Source organism: Callithrix jacchus, chromosome 13 (assembly GCF_049354715.1).
Source record: "Callithrix jacchus isolate 240 chromosome 13, calJac240_pri, whole genome shotgun sequence".
In the NCBI taxonomy this organism is placed as follows: Eukaryota; Metazoa; Chordata; class Mammalia; order Primates; family Cebidae; genus Callithrix; species Callithrix jacchus.
In genome coordinates this window covers 118762093-118779757 of record NC_133514.1, presented here as the reverse complement: position 1 = coordinate 118779757, position 17665 = coordinate 118762093, and the positions used below count along the sequence as shown (strand labels likewise).

Genomic DNA, 17665 nt, shown 5'->3' with positions numbered 1-17665 from the left:
TTGGATGGCTGGTTCTTCTTAGGAGGCTGCGTGTGCAAAACCAGGAGGTGACAGCACCACTCCTAGTGAGGATATGACGTCACCCCTGGTGGCTCTGGATATCCTGCCGGGTGGGACTGGGTGGAAGGCAGTGGCACGGGGTCTCCATGTCTGCAATTTGCCCATGTCATGCGAGGTGCAGAAACTGGGTATCGACTCATTGTCCCCGCCAGCAATCTAAAACCTTACCACGAATGGATACATCCACGCAGCCGCTTTATTTCCCCTTCCTTAAGCTGTTTGAAACAGTGCTGCATTTACAATGTGTGGTATGTTATAAATGTTCTCAATCTTACCTTTTTAAAAGGCATTATTGTAAAACTGCAGGAAGAAAATCTGAGATGACCTGGTCTTGACCTGCATAACGAGTTCTTGGCATGTCTGATTTCCTTTCTGTCAGCTGAGGCACAGGGGCGGCTTGAAGGAAGGGGAACTTACAGGCATCAGAGAAGCAGGTGACAGTCACACATCCCCCTCTCTGATTTCTTTATGGGGTAGACAAATGTAATGAAACAGCGACAGTGAGAATGCTCGTAGTCCTTTCAGGCTGCTGTCACAAAATACCTAAGACCGGGCAACTTTTAAACCAATTTATTGCTCATAGTTCTGGAGGCTGGGACATTTAAGATAAAGTGCAGGAGGTTCTGTGTTTGGGGAGGGCTCTTTGCTTCTTAGGTGGTGCCTTCTTCCTGTGTCCTCCTGGGGTAGGGATGAAGAAGCCCCCTCGGGCCTCTTTGATGAGAGCCCTGCTCCTGCTCCTGAGAGCTCTTCCCTCGTGACCCTGATCACCTCCCGAAGGCCCTACCTGTTTATGCCATTACATCAGGTATCAGGTTTCAACGTATGAAGTTTGGTGGGAGCACAGACGTTCATACCATGGCAGACGCTCTCTCCTGTTCATATTTTTCAACTGAGGAAAATGTGGAGATTCCCATTCCAAGCCCTTGGGTGGGTTATTTGATCTGCCAAGAATAAATTCCTAACTTCATTGCCCACAGTTTCAAGTTTTAAAGGGCAAGAGGACAAGGGGACTTCATCTCACCTTTTTGTGTGGCTAGAATTGTCCATGGAGGAACGGTATTCAGGTCTCAAGCGTGAGCCCCACTCAACTGTGTACGTCAGTCTTTTTACGTCCTGCTCTTCTGTTCTGGAAACGGTCTTAAAAGAGGGGCATTGGTGGGCCAGAATGTTCCCAGGGCAGGGTTACTGGACTCTAAAGGGAGGGTATAAGACCTCGCCAAATTAGATGAACCGCTGTGACATATTTGGAGGTCTGGCATGGATATTTTTTGCATGTAGAACTTACTGTGTGGTGGAAGGAACAGGGTAGTGAGGCCTCAACATCAGACGTCACCTGTGGGTCAGGCTGTGCTGCAGTAGATGACTTGTCCTTAGAGGTGACAAAGTCCCTGACCCTGCATCCTGGCAGAAGCTTGACATTCATTTTTAAGGAATATGATATTAGAGTCCTTACTCAAAGAGGTAAATTGGAACCAGATAAACATGCAGGTTTCACTGAATCAGAAGATCTTAGCCTTCTTTAAAATTGTAGAAAAGGTACAGAGGCCGGGCGTGGTGCTCATGCCTGTAATCCCAGCACTTTGGGAGGCCGAGATGGGTGGATCACAAGGTCAAGAGATCAAGACCATCCTGGTCAACATGGTGAAACCCCGTCTCTACTAAAAATACAAAAAATTAGCTGGGCATGGTGGCACGTGCCTGTAATCCCAGCTACTCGGGAGGCTGAGGCAGGAGAATTGCCTGAACCCAGGAGGCGGAGGTTGCGGTGAGCCGAGATCGCGCCATTGCACTCCAGCCTGGGTAACAAGAGCGAAACTCCATCTCAAAAAAAAAAAAAAAAAAGAAAAGGTACAGAAAGTTTTCTACCTTATGAATTTGCTTAACAGATTGGCCCCATGTGTGGTAAGCACTGCAGTATGTGCAGGCGTAGAAAGGTGAACAAGACGGAACCTGCTTTTTGGGCTGTCACAGTGGAGAAGGAACACGGTCTAAAAATGCTGCGTTCCAGGCCGGGTGCGATGGCTCACACCTGTAATCCCAGCACTGTGGGAGGCTGAGGTGGGCGGATCATGAGGTCGGGAGGTCGAAACCATCCTGGCCAACATGGTGAAACCCCGTTTCTACTAAGAGTACAAAAATCAGCTGTGTGTGGTGGCACGTGCCTGTAATCCCAGCTACTTGGGAGGTTGAGGCAGTAGAATAGGACTTGAACCAGGGAGTCAGAGGTTGCAATGAGCTGAGATCGCACCACTGCACTCTAGCCCAGTGACACAGCAGGACTGTGTCTCAAAAAATAAGAATTCATAGGGAATCAAATACATACAGGCTTATAATATCTGTGGAAGTGGAATGGAGCTTCTTCCACTGGGGAGGGAGGTCAAGGATCTAATCAGATGCTCGGGTGTCTCCAGGACTAGTGAAACTTACAGAAGGATTTGATAAGATGGCCTAATTAGGTGGCATTAAAACAAAACTTGCCTCTGATAGTAAATGTTACTGACTTGGATGATCTATAAGAAGATCTTATGATGGGAGAGACAAGTGAAATGTGCATTTCAGCGAAGAAAAGCTGTGGGAGAGTATTTTTGGAAATAACCCATAGTACATGTAGAACATACTTTGTCAAATCTGACAGAGGAAAGAGACTGAGATCATTGTCAACTATTCCTTGATGACATTAATTCAAAGTGAGGCTTCAGGTGGCAAAATCAGCAGCCTGCGTGGATCACTAGGCAGGAGACTGGGGAAAATGGCACAGTGGGCTACCAGCACCATAAAGGTACTGTGTGCCTGTTTCTGAGTTGATATGTGCATCTGTCACTAAAATTCAAGGAAGTAGACAAAAGCCAGAGGTGGACAACACAGTGGCCAAGGGAAACCTCCAACATGAGACGTTGCGAAGGTGAGATGGATTAGTTAGGAAGGAGGCTAAGGGGAAGTCTGTGGCTGGAAGGGCACGGATCAGATACGTGTTCTGTACAGTGATCATCTTGGTCTACATTGCAGGTGATACAGCTTTAAGTCTTGAGAGAAATTTACAAGAAGTTAATATTTAAAAGGGCTACCTGTGTGCCAGGAGCTCAGGAATTTTCATCTGATATCTTATTAAAATCTCAGTGCTCTTCAACATAGGCACTGCTAACTGAATTTTATAGATAAAAATTGATAGAGAAGGGTAGCATACCCAGAGAGACACAGCCAGCAGCCTGCAGAAATGCCAGTGGAGTCCATGTCTGCTGGACTTGCAGAGCTGCCACTCTGCACTCTTCTCTTGTACTGAGTGAGGGATGCATGTTAGTAAGAAGCAGCATCCCTGTAACACGTCCCCGTCTGCTGAGTGTCACTATAAAGGAATACCCAAGGCTGGGTAATTATCCAGAAAAGAGGTTTGTTTGGCTCGTGGTTCTGCAGGCTGTATGGGAAGCATAGCACCAACATCTGCTGGGATTCTGGTGAGGCTTCAGCCTGCTTCCACTCATGGTGGAAGGTGAGGGGAGCTGGTGTGTGCAGAGATCACATGGCAGAGAGGAAGCAAGGGGGCGAGGGACCAGGCCCTTAAACCACAGCCCTCATGGGAGTTAGTAGATCAAGAAATCCCTGAACCCACAACCCCCAGGAAGGAATTAATCTATTCATGGAGGATCCGCCTCCACAACCCAGACACCTTCCATTAGGCCCACCTCCAACACTGGGGATGAGATTTGGACATGAGGTTTGAACGGGACATGTATGCAAACTATAGCACAGGTGACTACTTTCCAAAACACTGACACACTCATTACCCTGTGGATAAACCCTGCCATCTGGGTGTAGATCCCATCAGCGAGATGACTGGAGCACCTTAGTGGATCAGAACAAGACGTTTTGGATTTCTGAGCTTCTGCCTCAGAGGGATCAAGGCTTCTCTTGGGTGACCTTCTGTAAGTTCAGCTGTAACGTGCAGGGGGGGTGAGAATGCTGGGATTTCCGCAGACCTGCGTGTGAGTTCCACGTGTATTCACCAAATGGGCCTGTCTGGTAGGCTCTTTCTTCTCGTTCCTATCTCCTCTGTCAATTCTTTCCCTTACTCAGGTGAACGTGCCCAAGGCACCCCCTTCCCAGAAACACCAAGGAAACACCTTCCTGGGATCCCAGAACCCTCTGCACCATTGTGTCCTTTCCTTTTCTCCGTCCTAAAGCATCGTCCGCGATCACTTTACCCTCCCTGTGCCTTTATCAGCGTCCAGCTCCCTGGACGTCCTGGTGTGCTATTGTACCGGTGGCAACATCTGAACTTTATCAATAGCGCCACTTCACTGGAACGTCTCTCCTCAAGGTTACCGAGATCCTCATGGTCACTGAGTATAATGATTATTTTTCCTTAAATAAAGCTAGGATAAAATGTAGAATAAAAGGAAAATAATACACGACACATACCTACATTTCTATGTATTTTCACTCTCCAAATGCAATGATTACAGTATTTTGCCAGGTTTTGTTTCTATCCTTTGTTGTTGTTTGTCCTGGAATATTTCAGAGTGATTCCCAGACCTTGTGTCGTCCCGACCGTCAGTGATTCAGGGTGCATCTCCCAGAGATCCAGGTACCTGTGGGTCTAGCTACGGATCTACCTGTAGATGCTGCATCCCCCTCCATCCACTGCTCTGGCCTTGTCGCCCTCTGTGTTGACCCTGGGGAGGGACCACCTAGGCTACCTGGGCCTTTCTACCTGGGATTACACACACCTGCCAACTCACTCCAGCTCACTGTGTTGCTACCACAGGAATTTTCTGGAACACCTGTTAGATCATTCTAGTCCCTTGGTTGAAATCTGGTAATCTTCCGTTACCTCCAGAAACACCCCAGATTCCTCCACCTGCCATGCAAATCATTTCGCCCTTTGACGTCCACAGGTCATCCACAGACACTCGATGGGAACAAGGTGCGTTAACGGTGCCACGCTCTTGAGCACCGGTTTTCCTGCCTTTTCAGAGGCTGCAGTTGGGGGAGTGGCCCGGGAGCCGTGGCCCACTTGGACATCTCTTCCTGCCGCTCCCACGCCAGAGGAGGCTGGATTCCTGCCTCTCCTCTGTACTCCCAGCTCCCTGGACGTCCTGGTGTGCTATTGCACCGGTGGCAACATCTGAACTAAATAGACCGTCTCTGCCTCCTCACACTGGGCTGAGCTCGGCAGTGCGTTTCTGTGGCTTGCTACGGCCAGGCCTGTGGCTTTCCATGTGTATGTTCCCTAACACATGGTGACCAGTGTCTGCCTCAGTCTCCACAGCTGCACAGTGGGAATGGCCATCTCCCGATATTCGTGTTACTGTGGCAAATGATATGGGCTGCACTTTGTAAACTTTAATGCGATGCATAAACATTAGTTGGAATGACTTCCAAGAAATTTGAGTGACAATGTTTTTTTTAAGTCCAATAAAATTGTCACTAAATAAGCATGGTCTCTAAAATATCAGTCTATTTTTTTCTTAAACTATATCGTATTTATGAATCTGGAAATTTCTATTATCCATGACATACAGGATGTAAGTCATTTTCCCTTGTTTGATAAATTTTTTTGACCAGGAAAACAGCTGGATTTCTTCTCCTGTCCACACAGGTATAGGTTTCAGGTAGACTAAAAACACAAGCTGATGACACTCTCAATGAGAACTGCTTTGTTACTATTTGAACACTATTAAAGAAGAGCTGACCGTTCTCTCTAAGGATAGGAATGGCTTGCTAGAAAGCGGTGAACACCTGTGGTGTTTGCACCTGCAGTTTCAGCCCTGCCAGCCCCGCCGGGATGAGGTGACTGTGGGAATGGATTCTGTCCCTGGCTTTTGCTGGCTGGTAAAGGGAAGCTGTGAGCAGGTTCCCAGCATCTGACATGTTACCTTATCTGGCTCTTTTCTCGGGCTTGTTAAGTTTCTGAAGCTGCCTCAGATCTGCCCTGGCTGCTCTGAAGCAGAGGTGGACTCTGAAAAAGAAAAAGGCTTTTCCTCATTATTTGGGGTGGTGCTGGTTGGACAGAATTCCGGGGAGGATGGAGGATTCTTTGCAGGATCAGGTAGCAGTGTTTACTGGGTGCATCTGCCCTGGGCCCTGGGAGGTACTGGGCAGAGCAGAGGCCACCGCACTGGGGCCCTGGGAAGGTGAGAGGCTCTGGCCACAGCCCAGGCTTCCCACGGCGGGGAAGGTGTGTGATTGGCTGTCATGGGGAAGCTTAGGGGCTGCTCCCTGAGGCTGTGCTGGCACCCAGCAGCTCAGATCCCCCTGTTAAGTAGCCTGCTCTACCACCCCACCACAAACAGGCGAGCAGGGAACAGTGCTGGTGCCTGCAGAATGGGACGGACATGGGTGAGAAGCATTGCGGGCAGCCCGACACCCCCACAGCCTCCCACTGCTTTCCCAAAGGGCAAAGCTGGCCCTGGCCACGGTCATCTTTGTAGCCTGAAGTCAGATAGGTGCCTGGGATTGCTGAACGCACACAGGCCGGTGGGTCCACACCCAAAGTGCTTTTCAGTGGCCACTTATGAAGCTGCCATTACCTTTGCAATTCTGGGGCCACCTGTGGGGCCTGGCCCAGCTGGTGCTAGGAAGGCTGGGGGCCCAGCTGCACCCGTGTGCAGGCTCAGGCGTGAATTCACCTGAGACCCTGATCCCAGAGCCCCTGCCCCGCTTCAGTGAGAAGAGCCTCGACCGAGACCGGCAGCTATTCAAAGAAATGTCTGGCAACAAATACACAGTGAGGTTCGTGTGAGGGATTTGCCTTACATTAATTTTAAAATCAGAGAGCTGGAAAACTTGAAGGTTGAAACACTCTTTAGGGACCACATAGTCTACAATTCTCCGCCGGGCGGACGGAGCTGAGGTCTGGAGGGGCTGTGCGGCCACCGGTCCTCAGGGAGCCACTCCAGGTTTACCGTATGCTGTTACTGTTACCTCGCCGAGGGTGCATTAGCCTTTCAGGTTTTCCATGCTAAGCACCTTCTTTCCACGACGTTCTCTCCACCTTCCCCCTCGGCTTTGCATTCACTCTTCTCAGTGTATCTCAACCTTCCCCAAGTTTCTGTTTACTAGGAAGCGGGAAAGACGGCGCTCCTGTGTTCTGACATTGGCCCTGGGCTTGCCCCATGCTGTGAACTGGGGAGCAGGAGGGACCGTCTTGGGTGTGCCAGGCCTGGAGGAGCACGAGGGCTCATCTGGCCTTGGGGCTTCCCCACCCTTGCCTCCTGTGGTGTGTGCCAGAACCGCTCACAGTGGAATGCTCGGGGCTTCTCTAGGAAGCAGGGAGGGAAGCGATTGCAAACCAACAGTCCCAGGGCCCGTCCCATGCCCCCCATCTGAACCTCCAAGAACTCCAGATCCCACCCCAAATTATTGGTTCCTCTCCCATCCTCCCCGAGTGAATCCACATGGGACCACTTCACACACCCTGAGACGCAGGCACCCAGGCCTGAGGCTGCTCCGGGGCTGAGGCTGCTCAATCAGGCCCAGGAGGGGAGGGCACATCCTTCACTTGACTGCTATGAAGACAGGGTCTTTTAGGAGGGCATCATGGTTGCGTGAGGTCACTAGGGTGCGAACCTGCTAGGACATGATGAGTGCCCATTTCAGAAAAAGGAAGCTTTTTCCACTTTTGAAGGGTTTCTCTACTTTCTTCTCAAAAGCTCCTTTTCCTGAAGTTGCCCTCTTCTGCCACTAGATGGTAGATGGACGTCGCACATGGTGTAAAGCAACTCCAAATGCACATTCATTCCCTTGGTTATTTTCAGCCAACGTAGACTGAGCACCCACCGCCTGCAGAAGGGGCTACGGAGATGAAAATGAGCTGATTGGCCCCCAGGGCCGCACGGTGCTTGGCAGGGGCCGGCATAGGCCCACAGGGACGATGGTATTCGCTGCTTCACCCGCGGATCTCGACCGAGCCCTGCCAGATTTTGTGCCCACTTCCAGCAGCTCAGAAGGCGAGGGCTCATCTCTCACAGGGTTTTGTGTTTTCCTAGGGATGCAGGCAGTAATCAGACAAGCAGAGACATGCAGACATCTCAGAAGGAGACAAGTGCGATGGGCAGAGCCCCGTGGGGGGTCTGGAGGCAGAGAACAGGGTCTCATCGCAGGGCCTCTGCATGCAGGCTAAGCAGTCCACAGGACTCGAAGTACAGGAGAGGACGGGCTGGAGGGAGACCGCTGCGTGCACACAGGGAAGAGAGGCCTTGAGCACATGAGCAGGAGCGGGGGCAGGCTAGGGATCAGGTCACGGGGCTGATGCAGCCTCCGCTAGGGCGTGTTGCCAGTGGGTGACATAATCTGATTGGTGTTTGTCAAAGACACACATAAATTGGCTGATGGCTGTTGGCAGAATGGACTCCCCTGCCTATGGAATGTACTTTGGTAGTGGATACAAAAGCGGAATGCCGCTGTCCTCAGGCCCTGGAGGAGGCTGGAGCTGGCGGGCAGGGTCTGTGGGGTAAGGAGGAGAGAAGAGTTCTCGGTGGATGTGCCCTCCCCTCCTGGGCCTGATTGAGCAGCCTCAGCCCCGGAGCAGCCTCAGGCCTGGGTGCCTGCGTCTCAGGGTGTGTGAAGTGGTCCCGTGTGGATTCACTTGGGGAGGATGGGAGAGGAACCAATAATTTGGGGTGGGATCTGGAGTTCTTGGAGGTTCAGGGAACCCACATGGGTCTGCATTGGTGCGGGCGACTAGAAGCTGGGGATGGGAAGTCTGAGTGCTCAGAAGGGGTCTCTGGGCTGGAGAGTGGGTGCCTGGAGTGAGCTGGAGGAGCTGTGTGAGCACCCCTTCATCCTGGGCTCAGAGGGTGAGGGGAAGAGGCCGGAGCAGCACGTGGAGAGGCTGCCCAGGTGGCTGAGGGGACAGGAGGAGGACAGCTGGGCTTAGGGGCCAGGAGTGCGAGGAGGGCAGTGGCTGAGGGGGCGCCTGGAGTGTAACAGGATGGCTCTCACCAGGCAGGGGTGGCAGTGTGAGGCAGAGGACACAGACATTCCATTTTAGGGAATTTAATTTCCTTCTTCCTACGCGGGACAGGGGTGTATTTGCCTGCTCAGGCTGCCAGGCCTGGGCAGCCTCAGCCGGGTCCCTTTCTGCAGGGCCTGGGGGCCGGATAAGGCTGCAGGGTGGCTCCTCCTAACCTCTCTCCTCCCACGTCCTCCCGTGGTCGTCCCCCTGCTGGCCTCTGTGTCTAAATCTCCTCTTCTGAAAAGGGCACTCATGTCCTAGCAGGTTCGCACCCTAGTGACCTCACGCAACCATGATGCCCTCCTAAAAGACCCTGTCTTCACAGCAGTCACGTTGGGGGTAAGGGCCCCATGCTGCAGGCAAGGGGGAGATGCAGCTCGGCCTAGAGCAGGGACCCCCACCCTGGGAGGAGACTGGGGAGGGGCAGGTGCAGGGGGAGGGTCTGGCCACTCAGACACGGGCCTCATGGATGATGCAGGGGAAACTGAGGCAGGGCATGCCTCCTCCCTGTTTTGGCCAAAGCTGGACCGGGCAGGTGTGAGCCTCAGGGCTTTCAATTGCCTGGGGAGGCTGCAGTGTGGTAAAGACCCAGGCGGAGGCCAGCACCCTGGTGCCTGCAAGGGATGCAGTTAGAAAGGGCAGGGGACAGAAGGGGTCCAGGCCCTGGCTCCTCACAGGTGTGGAGCATGGGGCTGGGCTTCCTCCCGTCATCTTTACTGGTGGAGTGCTTTGTGGAGAATGTGTGAGCTGATGGCTGGTTTGCAAGATGGGCAGCCGAGAACTGACTGTTCAGAGAGACCCTGAGGGCCAAGCCGAGCAGGGTGGCCCCAGTGGTCGAACCCACAGTCATGGCGGAGGGGCTTTGTGGCCCTGGCACCACCATAGGAGAGTAGGCTCCTCAGGCTGGCTCAATGCAAAGGACATTTGATTCTCAGCCTAAAATGAGGGCTTGGGTACTCGGGGGAGAGGGTGTGCCGTGGGGCCCCTTGCACAGGGACCCAGTGTCCCTGGGAGCCAGGCGTGGTCCTGGCCGTCCATGGCCCCAGCCCTGAGCCTGTCCTGGGTTCTGTCCCACCGCGCCTATCTGGATGGAATGCCTCTGCTCAGCTGACTGCCTGCATGTGGGCTACAGTGGCAGCGCCAGCTCTGGGACCTACGTGACCCTCAGCTCAGGCTGGGAGCCCATAGGCAGAGTTTATCACCATCCCAGGCCTGAGCTCCTAACAGGGGACGTGGCAGTCCCTGCTCACCTTTTTTTGCAGGCCAGTGGTGGGCCACAAGGGCCACTCATGCCCCAAAGGGACCAGTCAGCTCCAGCCAACTGCTGGGGACCTTGGGCAGCACAGGCTTAGCTAAGGCCAGGTGGAAAGGGTGCTGACCTTCAGATGCCATTCCAGAGCCCGTGGGGAGGGTGGGAGGCGGCACATGGCAGTGAGTACCCAGCCATCATGTGGGACAGCCCGGAGGCCCATTTATGTCTTGGGAATGACTCCCTTACTCTGGGTGTTCTTCGCCTTTTACAATAATAGGAGTAATAGAAAAGTTCTGGGAAACGGCTCTTGATGAGTCAAATGTAGGCGGATTTGACTTAAGGTATTCCTAGATTTTCAAGTGCAAGTATTTTTTTAGATGAAAGCTTGATGGTTAGCCCACCTATAAACACCATGAATTTAACTAAAGCTAGAAATATTTCTGGTTTTGAGAAGGATGCGTAGCTTCTAATTTTGGCCACCATTTGGAAATATTTCAGAAGCCCAATAACAGACAGCCTATGTTTTCCATATTTTGATCAACAAATCCCAAATGCTGTCTGTGTCCTGGGAAGCAGCCCACATGCGGTCAATAAAACACTGTCCTCAATGTAGCGCCTGTGTTTCCTGGGACACGCTTTCCTTGGGCCTTTGCTCAGCTTGTTGCCTCACTTTTCTGAGTCTCACAGGTCTCAGCCCCAGTGCCCCTTCCCAGAGGGCAGGGACAGCTGCCCCGGCTTGGCTGGAATGCTCCCTCATCAAGCTCTAGCCACTTGTCTGCTCTTTTTCTTTCTAGTACTTACTGCTATGTGTCATTCACACACACACACACACACACACACACACACACACACACACACACACACGAGTTTATTGTTTGTCTCCCACACCAGAATGTAAATGCTCTGAAGGCAGATACTGTCTTGGCCGCTGCTTTTTTTCATTACCTAGAAACAAATGTCCACACTGCCGTGGTGCCACAAGTCGATAACCATGGAGGTTTGCTCACCATCATTATCACCATCAATCGGCTGAGTGATTTTGCTGACCTAGGCTGGCCAGGTTCAGTCAGCTGCAGATTGGCGAGGGGGGTTTCTGATCTTGGCTGAGCTTTCTCACATGCCTGGGGCTCGGCTGGGGCAACTGCTGCTTTTTGGGTCTCACTCTTCAGCAGGACCCTGGTGATGAAGGCAGAGAGCCCAGACTGAGAGGTGGAGATATGCAAGACAGAGACCAGCATCTGGTTCCACCCACCCCATTCTGTTGGCCAAAGTAATTCCCAAAGCCAGCCCAGCAGGGAAATAGATTCTACCTCTTGACAGGATGGTCTGCCAGCAGCATTGCAAAGAATGTAAATATAGGGAAGGCTAAGGATTTGAAGGTATTTGTGCAATACATCCACCACAAATAATGTGCCGAGTGCAACAATAGAAGCGTGCATACTACCCTGTGAGAACAGAGGAGACAGACTTCGCCAAACCTTAGGGTGCAGGGAAGGCTTCCGGGGAACGCTCATGTGTGTCTATCAGTGTAAATTTATAACAAAAAGATGAACTTCTAAAGCAATTAGTGGGCAAAATAAAGCTAACTAAATTCTGCTAAAATCTCCCTTCTTTGATATATATAAGGACTTTCATAGGGAGAGCTCTGGACATATTTGGTTGGCTCTGTTCTGAATTTCTATAATTTCTTCTCTTTTCATGCAAGATTTTATCTCTATAAAGCCTGGGGAATCAGCCTTCGTTTTAAAAAACATTAAGTCCTGTGACATATACTAAGCTCATGTATTTTGATTAGACTTAGGGATCAAAAGTGGTATCTTTATTTTTTTGAGATTAGCAGGTTTATTTGAATATGCTTGTCCTTTTATATTCTCTAAACTGTCTTCTGAATGACCATATTTTCCCGAGACAGGGATTCTTCCCAGGACAAGGCTGAGGTTCTGATGACATCATCATTATCATTGTCATCACCATTATCACCATCACCATGATCCTCACCACCATTATCATCCTCAGCAGCATCCTTACCTTTATCATCACCACATCACCATTCTCATCACTGTTTACCATGATAATCACCATCACCATCATTACCATCATCACCATTGCCACCATTACCATCACCACCATCATCATGATCACTGTGATTACCATAATAATAATCATCATCATCATCACCACCGTCACCATTATCACTGTCACCATTCTCATCACTGTTTACCATGATAATCATCACCATCACCATCATTACCATCATCACCATTGCCACCATTACCATCACCACCATCTTCACCATCATTACCATCACCATCATCATGATGATCACTGTTATTACCATAATAATAATCATCATCATCATCACCACCGTCACCATTCTCATCACTGTTTACCATGATAATCATCACCATCACCATCATTACCATCATCACCATTGCCACTATTACCATCACCACCATCTTCACCATCATCACCATCACCATCATCATGATGATCACTGTTATTACCATAATAATAATCATCATCATCACCACCGTCACCATTATCACTGTCACCGTTCTCATCACTGTTTACCATGATAATCATCACCATCACCATCATTACCATCATCACCACCATCTTCACCATCATCACCATCACCATCATCATGATGATCACTGTTATTACCATAATAATAATCATCATCATCATCACCACCGTCACCATTCTCATCACTGTTTATCATGATAATCATTACCATCACCATCATTACCATCATCACCACCATCTTCACCATCATCACCATCACCATCATTACCATCACCATCATTGCCACCATCACCGTCATCACCATCATCCCACTTTCATCATCACTATCATTACCATCACCATTACCACCATCACCATCATCATCATCACCACCATCTTCACCATCATTATTGTTGGTGTCCTGGCAATATTTTCTTAGCAACATAATTGCAAGCTGTCCTTGCAGAAAAATGAAAAATACGAGCTGAACGTTAGTACGAGAAGGTCTCTTCATGAGTTATGTGTTAATTCAGAGGGTATTTAGTGAATACCTACACAAATAGATATATAGCAACAAGTTAACATTTTAAAAATGAAAGTCCTGATTTAGATTTGAAGGAAAGGGGCCAGGGAATTGTACCTAAAGTAATATTAAAGCCGAGGTCTGAAGGAGAAGAAGTTTGCCAGGGGAATGGTCAGGGGGAGGACATTTCAATCATTCTCATTATTACCATTATCCTCATATGTAAATCACACTATGCTAAAAATTGATTGGAAATATAGACCAGAAGGTTTATGGAGAAGGCGAGATTGATAATAAAGATTCATGTGTGATTAGACTCGTGCTTAAGTAATGAAAATGTGTGAACTCTCTAAGAAAAAAATAAAGATGAAAAAGAAATCAAAGTATCAATAGGTGATGGTGCTCCCATAGGAGTAAGGGAAGAGGAAATGTAGCCAGTTATGGGTTCAAGCATGGAGCTGCCAGGCCTCCGTAAAAGCTGAAGTTAAATCAAAGTTAACACGAATCCAGATGAGGCCACTGTGATTTGAAGGAGCCTGTCTCCGCTGATGTGGGAGGGCAGTTTCCACGGAGTGGTGGACAGAATTCAGATTGCAGCGTGCACCTATCGCAGCACCAGACATCATGGGATGTCTCAGCGCCCTCGCACCTCAGCGAAGTCCACAGAAGCCAGGCCCTTCGCTGGACACCTGATGGGTGTGATTAACCAAAATAACAAGCCCCTTTCTGGAATGTCTGATGGAGAACCAGAAGTTAAATTTGCACTATTAATAGAAAGAATTCAGCAGCCACTGTAAATCAGTTATGTAATTTTAAAATGGTTTCTTGGAAGAAAATTGTCATTGGGTATTTCCAGACTATTTCTTTCCTAATAGTACTACTTTAGAAAATGAGGAAGAAGCTTCTGTTAAATGTAAGATTGCGGAGGAGAAAAAATAGTGAACTCTTCAGTTGTGATGAACTTACGTCACTGAAATATTTTCTTAGCAGCATAATTGCAGGGCAAATAAGTGATTATAATATAAGGTGCCTGGCATTGATAAGGCGGTTTATTATCTTTAGATACATTCTAGATTATGTAACCATGAGTTGATTTGTTGGAAATGCTTCCTGAGGACGGGGCCATGTTTATTTGCCCAGTACCTTCCATGATGTCTGGCGTTTTGGTGAATGATGGAGGGAAGGAAGGTGGCAAAGGAAGGAGGGAAAGAAAAGGTGGGGAGGAATTCTGACAGGGTCTCCAGGATGCTTGAAATTCATCTTAATGTGCTGAACTGCATCACGTCCTTCTGAAGACATGGAAACAACTGGCAAATGAGGGAGGGCCCTGTCGGGGACCTCTCAGGGACTGGGAAAGCCGAGGAAGCGCCAAAAGTAGACAAATGTTGCTCTAGTTTTAAAAGTAATAAGGTGGTAGATTCACACCCTATATACCGGTTTGCTTGAGCAGTCTTCTGGAAGGCATTATTAAAGAAACGCTCTGAGAGCACCTGGGAGGAAAAGCAATTCACCAGAAACAATGACACTGGGCCGCCATCATTTCTCAGCCCAATACTCATGCAGAATTGGCATTCTGAAAATAAACTTTGAATAAATAAAAACGATTAAAACAAGTGCTGTTAGTCTAACTGTATTTCCTGCTTTGAAGATTTAAAAACGTAGAAAGTGAAAACATTAAGACAGATTATGTATCTGGACTGAGTAAGGTATTTGGCAAGCTGTCCTTGCAGAAAAATGAAAAATATGAGCTGGATGTTAGTACCAATGAGAAGGTCTCTGCATGAGTTATGTGTTAATTCAAAAGACCTTTATTGAATACCTATACAAACAGATATATAGCAACAAGTTAACATTTTAAAAATGAGAGTCCTGATTTAGATTTGAAGGAAAGGGGTCAGGGAATTGTTACCTCAAGTAATACTGAAGCTGAGGTCTGAAGGAGAAGTTTGCCAGGGGAGTGGTCAGGGGAAGGACGTTTCAAAGGAAGGAACCTGGCTTAGCGGGGAAAGTGAGAGTAGTAGTGTAGGCGAAGAACGGTGAGATTGGATCAGAGTGGTTCAAAATTGCACTGGAGTGCTGTGTGGCAGCCAGAAATGCAGGACGCATGGATTCTATTAGGGCCAGGGCTTCGCTTCTTAATGCTAAGTGAAAACATAATACATGGAAGGTCTTCCAAAGCAGGGCATGACATTATCTAAACTCTTTTCTCAAAGCCTATCATGGCTGTTGGGTGGAGACTGGATTAGAAGGGGAAATATCTTATAGTTTGGGGCAAGATGGTGACTTTGTCTAAAAGGCTGATGGAAAGAAGGCAAAAAGTGGTCAATATCAATATATATTTAGGAGGCAGAAGTGGCAATATTTTGTCATGTCTTAGACAGCATGGGGACAGGACTGAAGACAAAGGCTGGCTTCCAGATTTCTGGGAGGCATAATGAGGGGGCATCTCCTGAGTGGGGAATCACGGAAGGAGGAGCAGACACCTGGATGACCATGAAAAGTCAGATTTGAGGTAAAATGCAGAGGAGGTGAGTGGACAATGCTAATTACATGGGGCTGCCAGAGGGCCTGTGTTCACATTCCTCTCAGTGACTGCCACAGGACACAGGAGCCTGACTTTTGCATGGCAAATGCTGAAAGGTATGAAAAAGATCTTAGCGCCACTCAATTCAATACCAGAACACCATGTTGTTAGGACTTTTCTTCGATGGCACTTTTGATATAATGAACACCAAAAGTATGTAAATTCCCACTTCTTATATCTCTCCAAAAGCCAACGAGTCATCAATTCTTGTTGATTCTTCTTCTAAAATGTTTCTCAAGGAAGTCTTCCACCACTAGGTTAACTTAACCCTGCTCCATATTGCCTTCAGAAAATTTAAATCCTCCCAAGTGAATTTCCGGCAGCCATCATCTCTTACCTCCATCTACCCATCACAAAGCTTACAGTTAGCTTTGTAAATGAAATCCGGAACTACCATTTTACTCTTTGGACAGTATTAAAACTCAGATACTTTTCTGGTTGGCACTGAATGTGTTACATTACCTGTTGTCAACTGTGTCTCAATCTCTTCCAGAGTCCCCTGTGCCCTGCAGAGGAGAAGCCTGCAGCTACGCTGTCCAGCATTCCTTCTTCTGCAGGGTTCCAGGTTAAAGACTGCCAGGAGGCACTGTTGGGAGGTTTGAAAGGTGGAGGATAAGGAGAACTGTTGCTCTCCAGTAGAGTTGCTGGCAGAAACAAGGGTGAAGGTGCATTCTTGAGCATCATTTACTCAGTGCTGCCTGCAACTATGCAGGGGAAAGAGCACCTGCTGAGATGTCTGAGAGCTTTGGTGGCATTGAATATCCTGTAAATTATCTGCTCGAGCAGTTGGGTTCCACCCTTCACCCTCCAGCCTCCCAGGAGGCTGTGGAAGCCTCCAGTGATCTCCTGTGTTAAACCGAGAATACCTAGATTGGCTTCTATTTTTCCTGAAGCAGTGACCCTTCACATGACCCCAACCTGATCATTCTAAACTCATCTCTCTTCATACGGTCCTTTATCTCATCCCCAGTGCCATAGCTTCCAGTCACAGTCAATCATGGGCTTTCCCTGGAGAGATTTTCCCACTCCCTGGAGGGGCTTAACGACCAGATCAGTGCCTGGTGTCAGGCGAACAATCAGTGGAAGTGTGTTGATACAATAAATACGTGCATATTTATTTATGTGCCTCTTTTGTGTCCTCTGCCTCAGTTGTCTGTCTTTCAATCCTATAGTGCAAAGGCCTGCCCGTGAGTTATTTGTTAATTCAAAAGATACTTATGAATACAAACACAAATAAATGTATCACTATTCAGTTAAATTTCCTATGAACCCTTTCCCACATTTTCCATGCAGATGTAATTGCCAGGTCTTTTGTTTCCATAGAAATTTGTACACACAGGGCCAGCCCCATGATTGTAAGGCCCAGTGCAAAATGAAAAGGGAGGGAGGCTCTTTGTTAAAGAAGCACGATGAAAGATGTCATTAGAGGCACAGGTGGCACAGAAAGCTTTTGCCTTTCTTCTGGGTCTCTCTCTCTCCCTGCTATCATAGTAATTTTTAATTGCTATACAGCTTCATTCTCCTTCAGGTCCAGGCATGCCTGTGGGGCCGGCACAGACCTTCATGGGCACAGGGGGCCACCCCATGACCTGGCACAGATGCCGTCCATCCTAGGCTGGTGTGTGGAGCTTTGGCTGGGCAAGAGGTTCAGCCTGGCGTTTCCCCTCCCATGTAGTTGTGACCCCATCCCACATGAATGGGTGACTCCAAGGGCATTGCTACCTTTACACCGGGACTGCATGTAAGGCCCACCAAAGCTCCAAGCAGCTGACATATGCTCCAATCTTC

At 48.8% G+C, this 17665-nt stretch overlaps 1 protein-coding gene across 1 annotated transcript in view; it reads left to right on the top strand.

The window, feature by feature from the left end:
• The window catches only part of ZNF516 (zinc finger protein 516), a 214103-nt gene that overhangs the window by 139435 nt on the left and 57003 nt on the right, over nucleotides 1-17665 (top strand). The gene's annotated exons all lie outside the window — the stretch shown is intronic.